The sequence below is a fragment of the Rhinolophus sinicus genome, linkage group LG15 (genome assembly GCF_036562045.2).
Source record: "Rhinolophus sinicus isolate RSC01 linkage group LG15, ASM3656204v1, whole genome shotgun sequence".
NCBI lineage: Eukaryota > Metazoa > Chordata > Mammalia > Chiroptera > Rhinolophidae > Rhinolophus > Rhinolophus sinicus.
Window position 1 is genome coordinate 25,921,598 of NC_133764.1, and position 22,382 is coordinate 25,943,979.

The following is a 22,382-nucleotide window of genomic DNA, read 5'->3' on the forward strand; positions in this document are numbered from 1 at the left end:
CCTAGGACATAGATCTTTAATCTACTGATCTAATATGAATGCCATTCCACATTGCAAAGTAAGAAAACTACAATGCATTTCAATAAAGACAAACATTTTTAAAGTCCCTTAAGTTTGCAACAAAACTAAAACTATTTGGGATATAATAATAGGATTTAATACAGCCAACTCCAAGTTGAATGAGAGTTATAAAGATGTGAAGTTCGGGGCTATAACAAATTAACAAGTTACTGACGATATGTGATTCAATATAATCTATGGTCACTGCAACTACTGCAATGATATACTTGAGCATTACTACAAAAACAGGCACAAAGCCCACCTCTCTCTCTCTCTCTCTCTCTCTCTCTCTCTCTCTCCCTTCCCCCCCACACACATACATACACACACCACCACAAAATGACAACAATCTTTGATGCTACCTAAGTAGTAAATAATTGTGGAAGATAAGGAGAAATGTCAAAAATCTATATTTAAATTAATTTTGCCACAGATTATGTATACTTTTTAGTGAGTACAGTCTATGGGAAATCATAAAGTGGACAAAGCTTTGTCAAAAATCAGATCTTGTTCACATGTTATCTCTGTATTAAAATCTGTTCAATTCATCACATCATATCAACATGACTTATCACTGGTAATATTAACCTTGATCATTTGGTTAAGATAGTGTTTGCCAGGTTTCTCTAAACTCTTTAATTTTGAAGTGAGTCAGCCCTCAAAGTGGGGATGGGGTTAACTCCACCTCCCAGAAAAGGGAACTTCATTTCTATGATTTCTCCTCAAAAACCTATAACCCCATTTGGAAAACATTATCAGATAAACCTAAATTGAAGAACATTCTATAAAACACCTGCTCAGAGCTCCTGAAGACTGTCAAGGTCATAGGAAACAAGGAAAGACTGAGCAACTGTCATAGACCAGAAGAGACTAAGGAGACATGATGATTAAACGCAATATGGTATCCTGGATTGGATCCTAGAACAGAAAAAGAACATTTTGGAAAAAGTAAGAAATCCAAATCAAGTCTGGAGTTTAGTGAATAGTAAATGTAGCAATGCTGGTTTCTTACTTTTGTCAAAGTTACCACGATAATGTAAGATGTTAACATTAGAGGAAACTGGGTAAGAGGTAGATGGGAATATTATCTTAGCAGCTTCCTGTAAATCTAACATTATTCAAAACAAAAGTTTATGTTTTAAAAATCTGCTCAAGGCTACATGCTTATAAACTCGTGCATTACCTTGCTGACCGTGGCCTACAAGTCTCCTCTCGCCTCAATGCCCCCCACCAATACTGGCTTCTTTGTTATTCCGCAAATATACCCATCGTGACTTCAGGCCTTTTGTACTAGGGATCATTTCCTCCCTGGAACGATCTTTCTTCAGATATTTATACGGCTCACACACCTCATTTCCTTCAAGTCTCTGTCAAATGTAACATTATTGAAGAGGATTTTGTCACCCACTCTGTATAAAAAAATAAAAACAGCTCCTTACCACCTTTCTTATTATTTATTTCTGAATATATTGTCTGTCTGCCCCTGTCCTCCACAGGGAAGAGTCGGTTTTGCTAACTGCGTTATCTCCAGCACCTAGTATATGGTAGGCACGCAGTAAGTAGTTATTGAATGAATGGATTACTTCATATTAATAACAGATTTTAAAAATTCTTCAGGGATATCTGCATCTTAACAAGAACAAAACCTTAACGCAAAGAACAAACCTCTCGTGGTGTAACTTTACACATCACTATTAACCAGTAGAAGTATATGTAACTACAACAGAACAGCTTTCCAATCGCTCCTTGACACCATGTAGATTAATGCTTATTTCATCTGGTCTTATGGCCCACTCCATGCTTTAGTAAAGCCCACACTATTCTGAAGTACACACAAAGGTGATTAAAGGCTATCCCCTATTCCTGTGTCACATAGAATGAAATTAGAGGGAAGAAAAGTAGTGAGAATTATTAGGTTGGTGCAAAAGTACTTGCGGTTTAAAAGGTTAAAAATAATGGCAAAAACCGCAATTACTTTTGCACCAACCTAATATTTTAGTATGATTAGAGCCAAAATGGGAAATTAAAGCCTCTTTTTTGAATACATACAGTATGGAGAAGACACCCTCAAATAAACAACTTTGGAATAGTGATATTTTTAAACATGAAGGGCTCTATATCTAAAACTAATTTCTCAGATTTGGTAGGAGCATATGTTACTCAAACAACAATGGTGCCAAATCATATTATATTCTTTGATTTTAAATTTTAACTTGGAAGACAAAGCCCAAGAACTGGTTTTAATTTTGATAGTCATATTAAACTCTACTTGTTTCTAACAGATACTGTGCAGCATCTGGTATGGTATCTCCTCTGTACCTACAGCTAAGCATCACAGACTCAAGTCTTCTCGCGTCAGCAAGCCAACTGCTTCCACTATATCACATTCCCACTCTGCCAAACTACGCATCAGGCAAGGTTGCTAAAAAGAATTAAAATGGTTCTCAGAAGCAAAAAGTGTTTTATTCCAATTAAGATCCAAAGTACAGTACAGCTCAGGTAAACTCAAAGGTATCAAGACAACTGGAATTACTAACAAAGCTGTACTAGCCTACATACTCCTCTGCAGGTTATTATAATGGGTGAAAAGCCTGAGAGGCATTCATTTATTCAGTTAATGTTTATGAAGTGCCTGCAAACAAACATCATAGGATCATCCCTTTTCCTGCTGTGGGGCATAGAAAAACATATAACCCAGTGACCATTCTCAAGTAGTTTATAGTCTATTAAATTAATTAAAACTTCATTCTAGGGCACACTATAGAACATGGCAGATTAGGTAAACACTCTTTCTACTGCCTCCCAGGATCACTCCAAAGCTACAAATAAATTATAGAACAATCAACCTCGAGAATCATCTGAAGACTAGCTGAACAGAACGCCTATAACTAAGGATATAAAGAAAAGGCCACATCAAGACTGGTAGGAGGGGTGGAGACGCAAAATGGGCTGACCCCATACCCACAGATAGTGGTTGAACACCAAAAGGGACACCTCGGTGGCAGAGGTCTCCCTGTAAGAAGGAGGGATCCCAGCCCCACACTGGGCTACCCAGCCCAGGGGTCCTATGCCAGGAAGAGAACCCCCACAACAGCTGGCAGTGAAAATCAGCAAGGATTCTGTCTGTTCTAGTAAGAAGAAAGGCGGCTAGAAACCCAGACGCCCTTTTAAAGGGCCTGAACATAGACACTCACTTGAGAACACTCACCTGGGTCTCCGGTGGAGAGCTGGCAACTTGAGAGGCACCAGAGACATACTGGGAAAGACTGAGTTGTATGGCTGTGGGATGAGGGCTGGAGAGACAGGAGCCACTGTCCCTGTGTGGAGCCTGCCTAATGTGTAGCCCACAGGAGGGAGCCATCTTTTCTAAGTTGAATCCTTCCCAAAAGACCAAATTGGAGACCACATTGGTCTGGTAAAATCTGCACGTGTGCAACAACTTGTTGATGCCCTGCACTGCTGGTACCGCTACTTCCAGCTCCTGGGTGCCAGGCCCTCCCCACAAGCTGCAGAAGCCTTTTATAGCAGTGGATGGCCTGCAGTGGGCTGGGGAATTTTGGGGGTTGGGCAGTGAGTCACAACCTGCTCCACAGTCTCTTCTGTGTGGCTCTTGGGGACCTGTGGGCCAGAAGCAAGCAGTGTTCTCACAGTGTTTTTGAGAAGTGATGACAGGCCTGGCACAGGTGCAAAAACTGAAACTGCATTAACTTTGTAAAATTCACCACCCAAACCCCGTAACTCCCTAGAACCCTGCCCTGCCCACCTAGTGTTGCATCACCAGAGGCACTCTTAACACTGGCTCAACAAGGCCCAGCCCACACACCTAAGGAGGCTCTTTCAGTGGCTGAACCTTACAAGCAGCTGGCAGATAGCAACAGGCCTAGGGCTCTGTGTGCCTTTTGCTAAGCCTCCCCCAGCCTAATACTGGTGGCAGTCAATCACAGTTCACAGCCACCCCTACATGCTTCCTGGTCCACCACAGGCAGGAAACAACCACATATAGCTTTGTAGCTCCTACCAGGTAGTCCCAGGCCGGTCATAGGCAAGGCTGAAAGTGGTCTGCACAGGAGCTCCTCCCAAGAGACACCAGAAACAACACACTCAAAGGCCGGGCTCAGACCACACCAGATCATTACCTGGCTATCCCCACAAGTATCACACCCAAAGGTTGGTCTCAACAGGCACAACAGCCTGCAGGGGCAGATCCCCCTCTGAGGGGTCATCCCCCAACACAGCAGCTCATACATTGTGGACATAGCCAATCCTCATAGTCAATAAGCCTGGGAGTCAATCCCACCCACTGATGCACCAAAAGCAATCAAGGCTCAACTACAACAGAAGAATACACACAACACACTAAGGACACTCCTGGAACACACACACTGGTGATCAGGGAGACTGCCACTGGACCACACAAGACACCTACCCCATAAGGCCACCCTGCAAAGACTGAGAGACATAGGAGATCTACCTAATACTTAGAAGCAAACACAAAGAGGTACCCAGAATGAGGAAACAAATATGTCCCAAATAGAAATTGAAAAAGAATTAACTGAAATGGAGGCAACCAACTTACCAGAGACAGAGTTTAAAACACTGGTTATACCATGTTCATGGATAGGAAGAATTAATATAGTTAAAATGTCCATACTACCAAAGCACTCTATAGATTCAATGCAATCCCTATCAAAATACCAATGGCATTTTTCACAGAACTAGAACAAATAATCCTAAAATTCATATGGGACCACAAAAAAACCCTGAATAGCTATGACAATCCTGAGAAAAAAGAAGAAAGCTGGAGGTATCATGTCACCTGATATCAAATTATACTACAAAATGATAGTAATCAAAACAGCATGTATTGGCATTAAAAACAGATACATAGATCAATGAAACCGAATAGAGAGCCCAGAAATAAACCTGTGCCATACGGTCATTTAACCTATGACAAAGGAAGCAAGAATTTACACTGGGGTAAAGACAGTCTATTCAACAAATGGTGCTTGGAAAACGGGACAGATACATGAAATAAAAGTGAAACTAGACCACCTTCTTACACCATATACAAGAATAAACTAAAAATGGATTAAAGACTTAAATGTAAGACCTGAAACCATAAAACTACTAGCAGTAAATATAGAAAGTAAACTCTCATACATTACCTTTAGTGATATCATTTCTTCTATTTTTTTTATTGTGGTAATATTTTTACTGATATATCTCCTCAGGCAAGGGAAACAAAAGAAAACATAAACAAATGGGACTACATCAAACTAAAAAGCTTTTTCACAGCAAAGGAAACTATCAACAAAACAAAAAGACATCCTACTGAATGGGAGAAGATGTTTGCCAATGATACATCTGATAATGGGTTAATATCCAAAACTTACAGGAAAGTTTGCTAGCCATTTCTTGGATTTCTGTCGTACCCAGTGCAGAAGTCTGTCTTACATTTTGTATTAAAATTATCTGTTTAACTAGTGTATACGCCTCTTAGCTCTTTAAAATAGTGAGGAAAGTGTAAGTAACTTGCCAAAAGGTCACATGATTTAAAAATCAGGCACTTTGCTCTTAGCCACTTCAATAAGTTCTCTCTCAAAATCAATCAAAATTTCTTTTAATGGAAGAACACAAAAGTGGCTTTATAAGTAGGTTTGTTTCTAGAAAGAAGGAATTTAGACTATAGATTAAGAACCTAGCTCCTCAACAAAATATTAACAAATCAAATTTAAATAGCACAAAATAATTATAACCAAGACCAATTGGGATTTATGTCAGGTATGTAAGGCTGATTCAATTTGAAAATCATTTAATGTCATCCATCACATGAACAGACTAAAAAAGGAAAATCACATAATCATATCAATAGATGCAGAAAAACCATTTGACAAAATCCAACACCCCACTCATGATAAAAACTCTCAGTAAACTAGGAAGAGAAAGGAACTTCCTCAACTTGATAAAGAATATCTACAAAAAACCTACATCTAATATCATACTTAATGGTGAGATACTTGAAGTTTTCCCACTCAGATCAAATACAAGGCAAGGATGTCAACTCTTACTACTCCTTTTCAACATCATACTGAAAGTACTTGCTAATGAAATAAGGCAGAAAAAGGGGAGGGGTCGGGAGGGGAGGGAAAGGACAGGACAGGAAGGGAGAGGACAGGAGGGTGGGAGGGGAAGAGAGGGAAGGGAAGGGATGGGAAAAGAAAAGAGATTGGGAAGACATAAAAGAACAACAGTTTCAGGCCACTCATTTTCTGAACAATGGTAGGTTCTCACCCAATGCAGTTTTCACACTACAGTCATTCTGTCATTCAAATTTTCCATACCATTATTCTTTTATCTCAAAATATCCTCTAAAGAGGAATGCCTGATTTAAAATAATGTCAATGGAATTGTTAGTATACAGTATACTCACAGTACTGAGAAAATAAAGAATTTTAAATGTCATTTACCTTTTTTTTTTTAATTCCACTATCATTGAACTAACAAGGGAGTTTACCTTGGCAGTAATAAGACAACTCCTACAGAAAAGGGGATTTCTGGCTCTACAAATAAGCCTTTTGTTTATGGAGACTTCCCACATATTCACTGGTCAACCATACTTTGTTCTGTTTTGCATCTCCTTCACTCGTGGTAAGAGAGACAGCACTTCAGGAATTGTCCCTACTTTTTCATGCGTCATAAATTTTCCCTCTCTAATAGGTTATTGTATAAGCATGTAAACATGCTATGATAGCTCTAATCTGTTTTTAAGGCTCTTACTCCCTCATTTCACTACTACTCCCCTACACAGCTAAATTCCTTGAAAGAATTATCTACACTAAAATTGTCTAAAGAATTGTCTTTAATTCCTTATTTCCAATTTTCTCTTTAACCAACTGTTTATTGAAATTGTTTTTTTCTAGGTCACCCATGATTTACTAATCCAATGATAATTTCTCAAATGTTATTTTATTTAACCTATTGGTAGCATTGCACAACTGAATTCTCTGCTCCTTCTTGATACACTTTCTAAGCCACCACACTCTCTTGGTTTCCTATTTGTCCAGTTGGTACAAATTCATAATGAATAATCCCTCTGATATCAGAAAAGATTAGCAGCATCAGTTCAACAAGCTCACAAACTTAATTGTGAGACCTCGTGTACCTATTGCCTAGAGGATCTGATCTTGTCTCGTGGCTTTAAACATCACCATTTCCTTAATACTCCCAAATGTTCACTTGTAGCCCAAACTTCTCACCTGAACTTTAAGCTTCCATTTTCTCTTGCTTACTCAATAATTCAACTTGGAAGTCTAATATATGTTCTAAACTTAACACGACGGAAGCCAAATTCCTGATTTCCAGCTCCCAAATCTGATCCTCCCACCATCTTCCCAATCTCAGCAAAGGGCAAAAATTGACAAAAGCCTTGAAACACTCTTTGACTCCTCAGCATTTCTCAGTCCCACATCAGCAGATATAAGGTGACTTTTTCTTCAAAATTCATCCAGATTTTGACCACTTATCACCATCACCACAGCTATCACTCTAGTCCATCTCTCCTGTGGTCGTCTAATTGCCGGAATCTGCCTTTGCAATAAACTTACAGTCTATTTTCCACACTGTAATGAAATAGGTATTTTCAAAATGTAAGTCAAACTCCAATGAAATGATAAATTCAGGCAAGAATCATTAATGCATATCTAAATCAATAGATGAAATTATGGTACTGTGATTATGTAAATGAATATACTTATTTTTACAAATGAAGTGTTGTGATGTCTAACTTTCAAATGGTTCAGCAAAGATAGATAGATAGATAGATAGATAGATAGATAGATAGATAGATAGATAGATAGATAGACAAAATAAGGCAACATGGTAACAGTTGTTGAAACCAAGGGTGTGCAAATGGAGACTTATAATATTTTTTTCAACTTTTTAGAGTGTTTGGAAATTTTCATAATAAAAATTTGGGAAGAAAAATGTAAGTTAAATTATGTCTCACTCTGCTCAAAAAGCAATGGCTTCCCATTACATTAAAAGCAAAAGCAAAAGTTCTCACAACGGTCTACAAGGCCCTGCATACTCTGGTTCTGTCCCCTACTCCCAACTCTTAGCGTTAACTCTCCCCATTATTCACTTCTTCACAAGCACACTGGCATCTGTTTCTCAAACATACCAGGCACTTAAGACCTATGCATTTGTTGTTCCTCTACCAGCAACACTCTTCTCTCCTCTATCTGAGGGAAGTATACCCTCTCTTCATATATGAGACACAACTCCACATTATCCCTGAATTATGCAGCGGTCTCCTCCCCAGTCACTGGTGCTTCCTATGACCCTTACCTTCATTTTACTCCATGAACTCATCCTACCCGATATAGCGTATCTTTGTTTTGTTTATTGTCTGTTCCCCCACACTATGCCCTCCATGAAGGCCGAGACTGAATCTGTTCACTGCTGCATCTCTAGTACGAAGGACAATATCTAGCAACAACTATGCTTATTACATGAAGGAAGAAATGAATCAATAGAAGTTGTTGGGCAGCATAAATTGTTTTTCTGATTGTTAGTTTAGATGATACCCATGAAGAATAGTACACAATTCAAAGTGAAAAACTGGAGACAGAGGACCCCACGTATTTTTTCCTTTTAAATAAATTTATTATCTTTATCATTATACTTTTCATCCATTACTAGTTCTTATCCTTATGCTTTTCATCCATTAAACAGGTCTCACAATGAAAAATAAAATAAAAATTCTCAGAGTTCAAGTTCTCAAGTAGAATGACTGATTATTCAAAATAATTCTCATGTATTATATAAATTTTGTCTCTTTCATAGAGTAGGTTTATAATTGATCTTGCTGTTTAATAAAAAAATCATTCTTTTAAGTGATTTTCTCCACTTTTTTCTCTCAATGTATTCCATTCTATTAATAACACCATTACTTCAATTACTTAATAACACATCTGTCAGTAGTGGTTCAATAGAACTAAATTACATACAATACAAAGTAATAATTGGCAACAAGATAATAAATTTCTTCCAGGTTTATTTCTCTAAGGAGGTCTTCAGTTGAAAGATTATTTGGGGAAAAAAGCAAAAGGCCCCTAGACACCTTAACATCATATCTGGCCCACACGTCTCTGCCTTCAATCTACTCCGGTGCCCCCTTTGCTCCAGCCATGTAACATAAATATGTTACATTGTTTTATGTTAACACAAACTCACAGATGCCATTTCATTTCCTCAGCTTGGACTACCCTTTTTTTGTTCTTCATTTAGTCAACAACCATTACTGGGCTCTGAAAAACTCATAGAAAGCATTACCTTCTTCAGGAAGCCTTCTTGACTCCTTTCCTTTCAGTCATATACTTTCATAGCATCTTTTTCATTTATCACACTATAATTATGGATTTACTCATATATTTTCACTAGTCTGCAAGATCCTTGAAGGTAAAAATATATCATATTCAACTTTATTCTCTATCTCAGCACTTGGAAACTGAATGTTCTTGAAATTATTTCAAATTCAATTAAAAGTCATGATAATACTATCAGATCTGATTTTTAAGACTCACAATAGATCTGGGGTACTTTGCTATTCCTTAATGTCTACTGAAAATACACAATAATAATAATTATAATAATTTCATTTGGGAGCTATTAGATTACCTTTTCAATACTTGTGGGGGGAAAAGTCTATGTAACAGGATGCTTTACTCTGATTTTCACAGCAAGAGATAAATATCCAAGTTGCTCATTTTACTAGTCATGTTTTAATTATTCATAAATATAGATTCATCTATAATAATCTAAAGTCTCTTCCTACCAGTGCTCAATAAAAAACCTGAACAACTCAGAGTAGCCCTAGGCAGAAAGATGGGGTGGAATGTGTGTATATGGGTGTACATGTAAGAGTTACTGGGGTAGTTTATTACAATCCTAATTTGTATTTTGTTCTCCATTTACTCTTTTTCTTTCTCCCACTCTATTATTTATGGAAGGTGTGAGTTATTGAGTAGAAAATAGAGGTTATTCGTGGATGATCTGCCTTCTAACTTTTTGGCAGGGAGCCTGAGCTAAAGGCAAAACCTCTGAGGGCTGTCAGGGAGACTGGAAAAGAGCCTCCTAAACGCAACTCCCCTAGACTGGAAAAGGCTCAGCAGTATCAGGCATAGTAGAGACTGGAATCCTACTTTCTGGCTGTGCTTCAAGGCACGGCTACGTGGAGCATCTTTGGAGGACACATTTTAGGTCCTAAGGACTATCAGCAGGGAGTCTCGTGCAGAAGTCGGCCAAAAAGCAGTAATGTCATCTTACTTTAAGGAACACAAGGACTTATTTAACAAGGTTATTCATCGTGACCATAAACTGCAAACAAGTAGGCCCATCCCACTTTGTTTTCTTTCTTTCTTTTTCTTTAATTACAGTTTGTTGGGGTGACAATGGTTAGTAAAGTTACATAGGTTTCTGATGTACAATTCTGCAATACATCATCTACATATCACATTGTGTGTTCACCACCCAGAGTCAGTTCCCCTTCCATCACCATGTATTTGATCCCATTAAAGACTCTTAGATTCTTGTTTTGGGGAGGAGAAAGGCAGGGAGCCTCATTCTTCTCCACATGCTCCCATGACTGATAGGAATCCCATCTTACCAGGATGGGCAATTCAAAGTCATAGTTAATTTAATTTATGGAAAATGATATAATTTTACATTTCTTGCATATATGAATTTGTGATATAACTAATCCAACTAAACACAATATGGATTTGTATATTTCTAATATACTGTAATATACATTTTTCATTGTTCATTATTTATGTTATTTGCGCTTCACAACCCCTATAGTAGAATGATTGAAATGACTGCATTTTGAAAGTCTAAAAAGTTTTTCTTTGGAAGCAAAACAATAATGGCTTTATGGCAGAGTTGATAATGTCTGTCAATAAGAAGTTCATCGGCATCAGAAGTAGAACACTGCAAGATAAATTTGTAATTTGGATTCAGGGACGGCAAACAAAACATCTGAAGGAGTGGGAGAGAAGCAGCAATCTCATTAAGTGTTCCCCAGAAAGGCCTATACATAGGCAGGAGACTGATGACTCCTTTCAGAAATGCTTCACAACCCATATGCTAGACTAAATGAATATATTTTATTATTAAAAAAAAAAAAACCAAAACACTGAAGGATCCCTAGCATCCTGAAATCCACCCACATAAGGCTTAGCTGGGAAACAGAAATACCAAATTCAGTAAAGTGGCTGGAATGGGAGGGAAGGGGCAGGCACAAGACTAAGCAAGGGTCTGTAGGGGGCTTTCAACTGGGAGCTGTAATGCTCAGTTTAAAAAAAATCTTTAAACAAATATGGCCAAAACTTAAATATGACAAACATGGTAGTAGATATATGGATATTTTGCTTTGTTCCTTTTTTCAATGCCAATCTGTATTTTGGGGCTATTTCAAAATTAAAATCTAGCATAAGCATGCATCCTGATTTTCACCTGAGTATAAACTCTCCCCTCTGCAGTTTAGAATCGGGATAATTTGATACAGAGCCTAGTGCATTACTGTGCTCAGTAAGTTTTGTTTGCACAGAACTACTTAAAAGGTAATAGAAAAACCGATTTTCTGGTTCATTATTCATTCCTTTCCAAATAAAGCCACTTCATCCAAATGAAAAAGTACCAACAAAAATCGAGGTAACAAGAGATGTTCACTGGTATAAAATGTGTAACTATTCCTATTTCATATAGTCTGCAATTTTGAATTAAGACAGACTCATTAAAATAATACATGTACTCGTATGTATACAGTCGGTCCTCATTAGAATCTGTATTTGTAAATTCACCTACTCACTAAAATTTATTTGGAACCCGTAAGTCAATACTACTTTCACAGTCAGTCATTCATGGACATACACAGAGTGACAAAAAATTTGAGCTGCCTGAAGCACACGTTCCTAGCTAAGGTCAAACAAGAAAACACTGCCTTCTTGTTTTAGCTTTCATACTGTAAACAAGTGTCCTTTTCACAGTCTATTTCACTGTGCTATGTTTTCCCCATTTTTTGTGCTTATTGTTGGTAATTTTGCTGTTTAAAATGGTCCCCAAGCATAGTGCTAAGTGCTGTCTAGTGATCCTAAGCACAAGAAGATTGTGATGTGTCTTATGGAGAAAACACATACATTCAATACAACCTTCATTCAAGCACGAGCACTGTTGGCTGTGAGTTCAATGTTAACGAATCAACAATATATATTAAATAAGATATCTTTAAGCAGAAACACACATAAAACAAAACTATATTGACTGGCTGATGAAAATGTGGCCAGAGGCTCATAGGAATCTAACTCTGTATTTCCCTTAGGAAACATGGTTCAGTAATCACTAATTCGATGTCTCTAGTGACTTTATAGAACATAACTACTGTGAATAAGGAGAATAAACTGTGTGTGTGTATGTGTGTTTATTCCCTAATTAACAAAATATTTCTTTGAATGAAATTTATTTATAGGAACCACTGACTATTTTGATTAGATACACATAGCGCAGTGCCTTGTCTTGAATAAGTAATGAATAATCAACCATAATGAAGATAGTGGACAACATATTATGTTATACATACATTATATGACTTTAAATAGCATGGCATTATGAGGCATTCTGAGGTTTCTGGTAAGCAAAAAGACCGTGCATAAAGATAGTTAATACACTTGTAACCACTTAAAAGATGGAGAAGAAATTTACAGAAGCAAATGGGGCATCATTTTACTGATTTAGTTATTCCTACAAGGAATTATTGTGGATAATGGCAGCAGTATGGTAAAAACTATGCAGTAGAAAAAATTCTAAGATGATTTTTAAAGGTTTCCTCAATCAGTTAACAGAATTGAACTGTTACTTTCCCAAAGTGACTCCAAAGAGCAAAAAAACATACATCCCCTCACATAGCTTAGCTAATTGTAATGAAAAAGCAAGTAATATCCTTAAACAGTCACATTGCTATAAAGTTAATCTTATTATAGAAAAGTAGAATAAGTGAGTTGTACTGTTTAATATTTCATGAAGACTTTTTCAACATTAACATTTCCTATAATAATGGTTTCAATAACTTTGAAGTACATAATTTTAAAATTCACATTTCCTTTTATTAGAATAGAGAAAAATAAAAAACTAAAATGAACCTAAAAGAACATATAAACACTAAGGTCATGACTGAGAATGATGTCATAAACCCGTATCTGTCTAAAACTTTAAGTTCATAATGCCACCTTCTCCATTTTTGCTGAATAGTCAACGGTCTAACAATTAATACTGTGCATTTTAATATCCATTTGTAGTTTGGGAAGATGATTTTCAGAAGATGATGAGATTGACAATGCTAACAAATAAAAGTCTTCTGATAATTTCAAATTCTATTTAAAAATATAGGAAAGAAAATAGGATGAAAATTAATATTTAAAGAGAAGAGGCCAGAACTAGAGATCAATATTCCACTGCAAGAAAAAAAACAAGTTTTCGTTGTACATGTAGATAGTAATTGTAAAGCAAGTTCCATGGATATCATTTATTTACAGATAATGTTTAAATTTGTATCGCCAGTCATATGTCTCTTCTGAACTTCTGTTTCTCATACCCAACCTCACATACTCAATATTTCAATTTGGACAGGTACCACAATCTTAATGTGTCCAAAACTGAACCTCTTGATTTTCCCTTTAAGCCTGCTCTTCCTAAGCCTTCTCCATCTTAGTAAATGGTAATTCCATTCTTCCATTGCTCATGCCAAAATCTTTGGATTTACCCTTGACTCTTTTCCTTTTTCATACACCACATAAACAAATCCTAGTTTTTTCCTTCAGCATATATCCAGAAACTGACCACTTCTTACCGCTTCCAAGATTACGTCCTTGCTCTAAACCATCATCATTTCTCACTTGGACAACGGCATCAGCCTATTAACTGCTACCTTTTTTCTTCAGACTCTAGTTTCCACTCAGCACCCAGAGTGATTCATTAAAAATGTAAATCAGATCGTGTCCTTTCTCTGCTCAAAACCTCTATTGCCTTCCCATCTTGTTTAGGGAAAAATTAAAACTCCTGACCACGGCTTATAAGGCCCTACTTGATTTAATTCCCTGCCACCTCTCTGACCTTGTCTTACATTTTCTTTCTTTCACTTCATTCCAAATCACACAAATCTCTGTTGTTCCTCAAACATGCTAAGTATTCTCTTACCTCACCGTCTCTGCACTTTTGATTCCTCTGACTAGAAAGCTTTTCATCCAGGTATCTATGTCCTTCACTACTTCACTTACTTCAGATCTCTTTTAACCTTATCAGAGAGGTCTTCCCTGATCACCTTATTAAAAATATAGCAAACTCCCTATGCACTCTTACCTGACCATTCTCTAGTCTCTTATCCTGCTTTATTTTTTCTCATAGTGCTTATCAAAACCACCTGACTGAAATATTTAGTGTTTATTTTCTGTCTTTCTCCATTAGAATGAATTTAAGTTTCTTGAAAGAAGAGGCCTTCTTCGTTTTTATTCACTACTATGTCCTTAGGATCTGGAATAATACCTGGCACATAAATGGTGCTTAATAAGCATTTGGTGAATTAATGAGTGAAATGAACCCAAATAATTATAAGAAGGACTCACTTACAAGGCCAATAAACCTAAACCCCTGTAAGTTAAGTATTAATAATTAAATGTGTAATAATTTTGTTTAAATTTGCTAGCTAGGATACAAAGAGCTTTATATATACACTGGTTACATTTCTCTAATTTGAACTGTAATTCCTATTTTAAGACCTTTTTAACTTACATTTTTAATAGGCTGTTTTTTAGAGCAGTTTTAGGTTCCTAGCAAAACGGAGTGGAAAGTATGTGCGGGCCCTTCCACCCTTTTCCCCCGTCACCTGCACAGCTTCCCCCACCATCAGCCATTCAGGGCCCAGACAACCGCTAACTTGCTTTCTGTCTCTATAAATTTGCCGTTTCTGGACATTTGCTATAAATAGAATCACAATTATGTAACCTTTTGCACCTGGTTTCTTTCATCTAGTATAATGTTCTTCCATGTTGAACATGCTGAACCACGTGCCATTGCACAGATATACCATTTTCCTTTTTATTGCTAAATAGTACTCTGTTATATGGATATACCACATACTGTTTAGAGTGTGCCAAGGTGGGACCTTACCATTCGTATGTGTCAGAATAGAGGAGTCCTCAATGAATGCCAGTAATTAGGGCTGGTAAGAGGAAGAAGGGGGAAGAAAAATAGAATGGTGGTTGAATAAAATCTGTTCCAAATGGAGATGGAAAAGTCAAGCTCCAGTGAATCATCTGGAGGTAGAGGAACCTGCCCTGGCTGTGGGAATTCAAACTCAACTGGATTCTATGATCTGAGTTTCTTCACTACCTGTTATAGGGAGGAAGGTGTGGTAATGGCAGCCAGCCTCGGCATCTAAGGAAGACAACTGGTCTTTTTTATCCAAGTGTGTTAGAAGTTGCCAATCCATTATATAATTAAGTAGCATAGCTAAAAGCAATTATAAATATTTTTTCCCTTATAAAATTACAGCAAAAATAAGTTAAAAGGTTTAAATCCACAAGGAAAAAGCAAACAGAAGAGAGGGCAACAGTGAAGATAATATTTCAATAAATTTTTGGAAACATGAGAGCCAATGGAGGGGAGTGGCATCTGATTTATCAGGGTAGAAGAAGCTATAACCTCAGGGAGACACTGATGAGAAGAGACTGAATTTACCCCCAAAGAACCTGGGAAAGGCTCAGACCTTGGAAGTATCAAGTAGATGTAGGGGAAGCCCAAAGTGAAAAAACAGGATGAAAGTCTCTGTATGTGAAGGGTTGATTTCCCTCCTGACTCCCACACATAGAATGCCTGCAGATAAGTGCACACAGTTCAGCTCTGGTGGAAGAATGTAAGTTTCTCCTCTACAGAAATTGAAAAGGAGTATTCTAGACTTGAGAACACTGGGCAGAGTAGAGAGCAGACGTAAGATGAACCGAAAAGAAAGGGATTTATTGAAATACTGAAACTACCCCCACCCTCACCCCAGAAAACTTGCATTTTCTTGCCCAGGCAAGAAACTAGAAAAGTCTCTTCTGAAGGAACTGAACAATCCCAGAAAAAAAGTCCTCCTCGTGGTGACGTATGGCCATGTCTCCATCCTAACATCCAAAAGTGAGGCTTACACACAATGAGTCTTCTTATTCCTAAAAAGCTTTTAACCACTTTAAAAAATACACCTATACAGACCACCAAGGGTGATCAGACATGAGGAAATCATGAAAGATTAAAAACAGATATCAAAAGAGCTATTTGATATTTAAAATATGATTACTGAAATAAGGCATTAAACAGAGGTTATAAAAATCCCCAGGAAAGTAGAACAAAACATGAAATAGAAAATAAGAAAGAAAAGATAGTTAAAGGATCAATCTAGGGAAATTAACTGTGGACAAAGGGGAGTTCCAAGAAGAGGACAGAAAAAAAGAGGGAAGAAAATAATAATAACAAATACTTATTAAGGGCATACTATACGCGCTAGGCATTGCTCTAAGTGCTTTAAAAATTATTTTTAATTAATTCTCTGGTCACTCTATGAAGTAGGTGTTATTATCCCCATTTTACAGATAAGGAAAATTAGGAATGTAGGGGTTACTCTAACAGCTAGTAAGTGGCAGAGCCAGAGTTCAAACCCAAGCAGTCTGGTGCCGTAACTCACTCTCCCAACAATTATATACTGCTGCTTCTCTATCAAAAAAATAATATAAGAATAAGACACTTTCAGGTTAAAAGGGCAGATTGACCATGAACAGTCAATTTACTTCCTCCAGAAACCCCACTAAAACAACAGTAAAGTGAATTTTTATTTTTCATTTGATTTTTAAAAACGATATGAATAAGTTTATTTTTATTTTTCTTGACATCCGCTGAACTGTGGAGCCAAGCTCCGTTGGCCGGCTGTGTGGAGCCTTGTATCTGTTGGCCTCCTGAAGTTCTGTTTACCATCTCCAGAGGTTCAGCTTTTTGAGAAGTGAAGGTATGTTTAGAAGGATATGTTCCCGGATAGGAGAGATTTGGAATGCAGGCTGATGACATCAGATACAATGACTTTATCTTTTGGTCCCTCCTATTCTGGCTTCAGAGAAATAAGAGAGTTGCTAGTGAGACTGGTGCCATTTTATGTAGTTTCTACACCTTGAATTCCCTCATCTCAGAGATCTTGTTCCTGGTCTTGTTTCTGTTCTAACGGCTCATCAAGTTCTCTTTTTCTCTGGACATGGAATCTAGATCTCCGATTTTGAAAAAATTGAATTTGGACTCTTGACTCTGGAACCCCAATTTCCTTAGCAAGTTGCTATCTGAAATCAATCCCAGGATAAGGGTTGTTCGTAAATGCCATGATAAGGGTGGATAATTGGGAGGAGGTGTAGCTGGTACAACACCGTCTATCTTCTTTACTATGAATCTTCTCTTCAGGTGATCTTGGTCTTGGCTTGCTTTTAAGTCCTCAGGTTCTGATCTTTTCTGAACTCTGTGCCTAGCTCTTCAATTCTGAAACCAAATCTGGATTCTAGACTCTTCGGTGTTGATTTCTAAAGCAATCTTTTGTTTGACAGCATAACCAAACAAAGGTTTTTGGTTGAATGCTTTGATGAGGATTTTCAACTGATCTTCTGTGAATTTGGTGCTGCTTCACTTATGATTTATTGCTGTGATCTTGCTTGGAGAGTTGTTTTGAGCCATGTTGGAAGAGAGTCCTAAAGTCTCAGCCTTCAACCAGGAGACCATAAAGTGAATTTTAAACACACATAATACCAAAGAGCAAAAGGGAAGAGAGAACGGAAAAAAGCAACAGATTTTTGGACATCAGAAAGTAGATGATGGAGTGATAACTGACACAAATAAATGGAAAGATATTATGTGCTCACGGATTGAAAGAATTAATATTGTTAAAAAGTCCATACTCCCCAAAGCAATCTATAGATTCAATGCAATCCCTATCAAAATTCCAATGGCATATTTTAGAGAACTAGAATAAATAATTCTAAAATTTGTATGGAACCAGAAAAGTTCTGGAACAGCCAAAGCAATCTTGAGAAAGAAGAATAAAGCTGAAAGCAACATGCTCCCTGATTTCAAGCTATACTACACAAAGCTATAGTAATCAAAACAGACACACAAATTAATAGAACAGAATTGAAAGCCCAGAAATAAACCCACACATATAAGGGCAATTAATTGATTACAAAGGAGGAATGGAGAAAGGGCAGTCTCTTCAATAAATGGTGCTGGGAAAACTGAGCAGCCACATTTAAAAGAAACTAGACCAGTACCTTGCAACACATACGAAAATTAACTCAAAATGAATCCATTTTGAGCTGAATGTAAGACCTGAAACCATAAAATTCCTAGAAGAAAACATAGGCAGTAATCTCCTTTACATAGGTCTTAGTGACATTTTTGTGGATATGACTCCAAAGGAATGGGAAACAAAAGTAAAAATAAACAAATGGGAGTACATCTAACTAAAAAGTTTCTACACAGTTAATGAAACCATCATCAAAACAAAAAAGCAACTTACTAAACAGAAGATATTTGCAAATCATACATCCAACAAGGGGTTAATTTCCAAAATATATAAAGAATTCAACAAGAAAAACACACAACTTGATTAAAAAATAGGCCGAGGATCTGAATAGGCATTTTTCCAAAGACATAAAGATGGTGAACAGTCACATGAAAAGATATTCAACATCACTAATTATCAGGGAAATGCAAATCAAGATCTCAATGAGATATCACCTCACACCTGTTAGACTGACTATCATCAAAAAGACAAGAAACAACAAGTGCTGGAGAGTATATGGAGAAAAGGATATCCTCATACAGTGTTGGTGGGAATGTAAATTGGTGCAGTCACTATGGAAAACAGTAGGGAGATTCCTCAAAAAGTTAAAAATGGAACTACCATATAATTCAGTAATTCTACTTCTGGGTATTTACAGAAAGAATACAAAAACCCTAATTCGAAAAGATATATGCATACCTATATTCACTGCAGCATTATTTATAATAGCCAAGATATGGAAACAACCTAAGTGTCCATCAGTGGATGAATGAAGAAGATGTAGTACAATGGAACACTACTCGGCCATAGAAAAGAATGTATCTTGCTATTTGTGACAACATGGATGGAGGTATTATGCTCCGTCAAATAAGTCAGATGGAGAGAGACAAACATTCATATGTGAAATATAAACAAAACAAAACAAACGTACAAATACAACAAAACAAACTCAGAGATACAGAGACCAGATTGATGTTTACCTGAGGGGAAAGGGGATGCAAAATGGGTGAAGTGGGTCATCTGTATGGTAAAGGATAGAAACTAGACTTTTGGTGGCAATCACTTTGTAGTATATACAGATGTTGAATTACAATGTTGTACACCTTAGACTTATATAATGTTATCTACCAATTTTACCTACAAATATAAAATAAAATAAAAACAGTATCTTGAGTTTCTTTTTGTTTTTTTTTCCCTTTAGGGTAATCTTATCCTTTTCATTAACAATGAGAAAAAAGCTTTAATTTCCCTAGAATGTGCCAAGGCTATCTATGTTGGTTATACAAATAGTTTTCCTATACCGTCAAAATTTTAAAAGCAAAACCTGTTATATCTATTTAAAATATCATCTTAAGTTCAAATACTATAGATATTTAGAAATAATAAGTAGTCATTAAATTCAACTTGCACATTTTTAATTGTGAATATATACGAGTATTTTAACCATCCACTTTCTGAAAATTTAATAATCTTACAAGCTCTTCTTTAGCTACTTTCTCAATCATTATAATGTCATAATTATTTTCAGTCTTTTGATTTACTATCAGTTTCTGACTTATTCTATAAGTAAGCGTTTAACAGTAAATTCCTTACATTTCAGGAAGAGGACTAGAAAAACAAGTTGCCAACCCATGTATAAATATTTTTAGCTTGTCAGTATTTCAATTTTCTGTCAAAAGACCAAAAAAAATACATCACTACATCATCATTACAGCAGATTTCAAAATATCACTGTTCAATTACAGAATTCCCCATTGGTTGACATTTTGGTTATCTACAGGAAAGTAAAAAACTTGGAAAGCAACATGGATATTAAATATAGGGAAATGTTTCCTAATCTTCTGATAAAATGAGGACTAGTCTTTTGTCTATAAATATAAGGAAAATACTCTAAAACTCAATTAAAAAGTTAAAAATAATAAAAATAAAGTACCTTCCAAAATTATTCAAGATCATAGAAATTTTCTCTATATACAAATTATATCTCCATAAAATAAAATATTTATCCTTGGAGATGAAATTTTATACATGTTACAAATTACAAATATACCTACTACTGAGTGAATAGCATTTTCCTAAAGTGCTTCCTAAAGGCAAAAACAAAATTTTTGAAGCAAATAAAAACTCATGTTCATAATACACTTAAATCATAAACCAGTGTGCATCATGCAGTCAGTTTAACAAGATATAACATCCCAACAACAGGAAAACAGAACCTCTTTTTATCCTTTGAAGAGACGTTAAAATCGTGGGTACTCCAAGGACTCATTCTTCAGATGAGGTCTTTGTACAGCATCTGTCAGTAAGGACAGTGCAGATGCACTGACATCGCTGGGATTTTTCACTAAGATTTAAACTAGCTGCATACCGTCTCATGGGTCTCTTCTTTGATGAGCTGAATTTCCCCCCTTTCTTGTATTATCCAGGGTGTTAGTAATGAGTAAAACTAAAACAGACTTAATTACAGTACCCTTTTAATAAGGTACTAAATATAGTTCTTTGTTCAGTCAGTTGTGATTGTCCATGAAAATCACAGGAATGTTTAAAACAAGATGTATAGGATTCTATTAAATTATGTTCCGGAACCTAAAGGTTTTTTTATATAGGTATTTATAAGACAACTTATATTTGTAGAATTGATTATAATTTTCACAAAATAAACTTTGTTTTGCCATATGAGGCTCAAAATAGCAATACCTGAAATACTGGGATTTACTAGTATATATTGTGCCTGTTCATTTTGAAACAAAGAAAAAAATATTGCTTCTATAACAGCCAAAGAAAGAAAGATAAGATAAACGTGTGAGACCTAACTACTTGGTTTAGCCAAGATCAAGAGAGGAAACCCTCTGACTTTTTTACATATTCCTCAAAGGGTCAACTTAAACCCTACTTTCTTTCATAGGTTCTTTTCCCCAACCCTTCTTTTTTCTTTCCTAGTTGCCTGCTGCTAACTAGACAAATTAGTATTGATACAAAGAACATACGCTATTTAACATTCAATATAGAGCTCCTTAGTTATTAAGCTACTTGGTGAAAAATGTTTCTCAAGTTCATCATGCTATGTTAATTTACTAATCTAAAAGAAATCTACAGAGCAGTCTTTCAGACCTTCTATTTTTGTGTTTATTATTTGCTAAGTAGAGGGTATTTCTATTGTTTTCAGAAATAATCATTTTATGAGTTAGGACATAACACCAAATTCATAAGGGAGGTTGCCTCTTACAGGAAGAGGGGAATGAGAGGAAATTGGGGGTGGGGAGATAAAACGTACTTTAACTTCATCTATTCATGCTTTATTACTTTTACATAAAATACCTAAAATTTGAAATTTCTCAAAATAAAGATTTAATTTTTAAAAAACTGTCGGAACTCAAATATCCTCCTTATCATAGCTGATCAATCTCCTCTATATAGGCGGTATAGGATATTGCTAGTATGTGCAGTTTCCCATGGTAAAAGGCCAGTTACTTTCTCCTCTACATCTTTGAAAGTCCTAATTATTCAATAAGTCATTAAGAAAATACCCAAAGGCTCTTTGAGGTGGTCCAAACCAGGTTCTCACTAATTTCTCAAAGCCCAACTGAATTATTATTGTAAATGGTGCCTCTGAGGTCCAGAATCCACTTCTACCTGCGTAATGACACCTTCATACTGACTTACAGCGTGAACACTTTGGCATAATTCATCTTATACTCTCAGACATGAAACATTATTTTCTTCTGGGAAGATTTCTGTAACTATTAGAATCTTGATAGAATTCTCAAAGCTACATGAATATAATCAGCTATAAAATTATAAAACAAATCTATTAGTTCTTCAGTAGAAGAGATCAACTATACAAATGGACAATGGCCAGACCATACAAGACAATAGAATTCTGACCCACAATCTCTTCGACAACCTCCTGGAAAGCCAAAAC

The 22,382-nt window shown here is 36.3% G+C and overlaps 2 protein-coding genes and 1 pseudogene across 7 annotated transcripts in view; 1 reads left to right on the forward strand and 2 right to left on the reverse strand.

Moving 5' to 3' along the window:
- Positions 1–22,382, forward strand: part of TRIM37 (tripartite motif containing 37) — a 162,144-nt gene that overhangs the window by 134,049 nt on the left and 5,713 nt on the right. The window lies entirely within an intron of this gene.
- The window catches only part of PPM1E (protein phosphatase, Mg2+/Mn2+ dependent 1E), a 125,898-nt gene that overhangs the window by 46,729 nt on the left and 56,787 nt on the right, over positions 1–22,382 (reverse strand). The window lies entirely within an intron of this gene.
- LOC109449765 (double homeobox protein A) lies at positions 16,787–22,149 on the reverse strand (annotated as a pseudogene).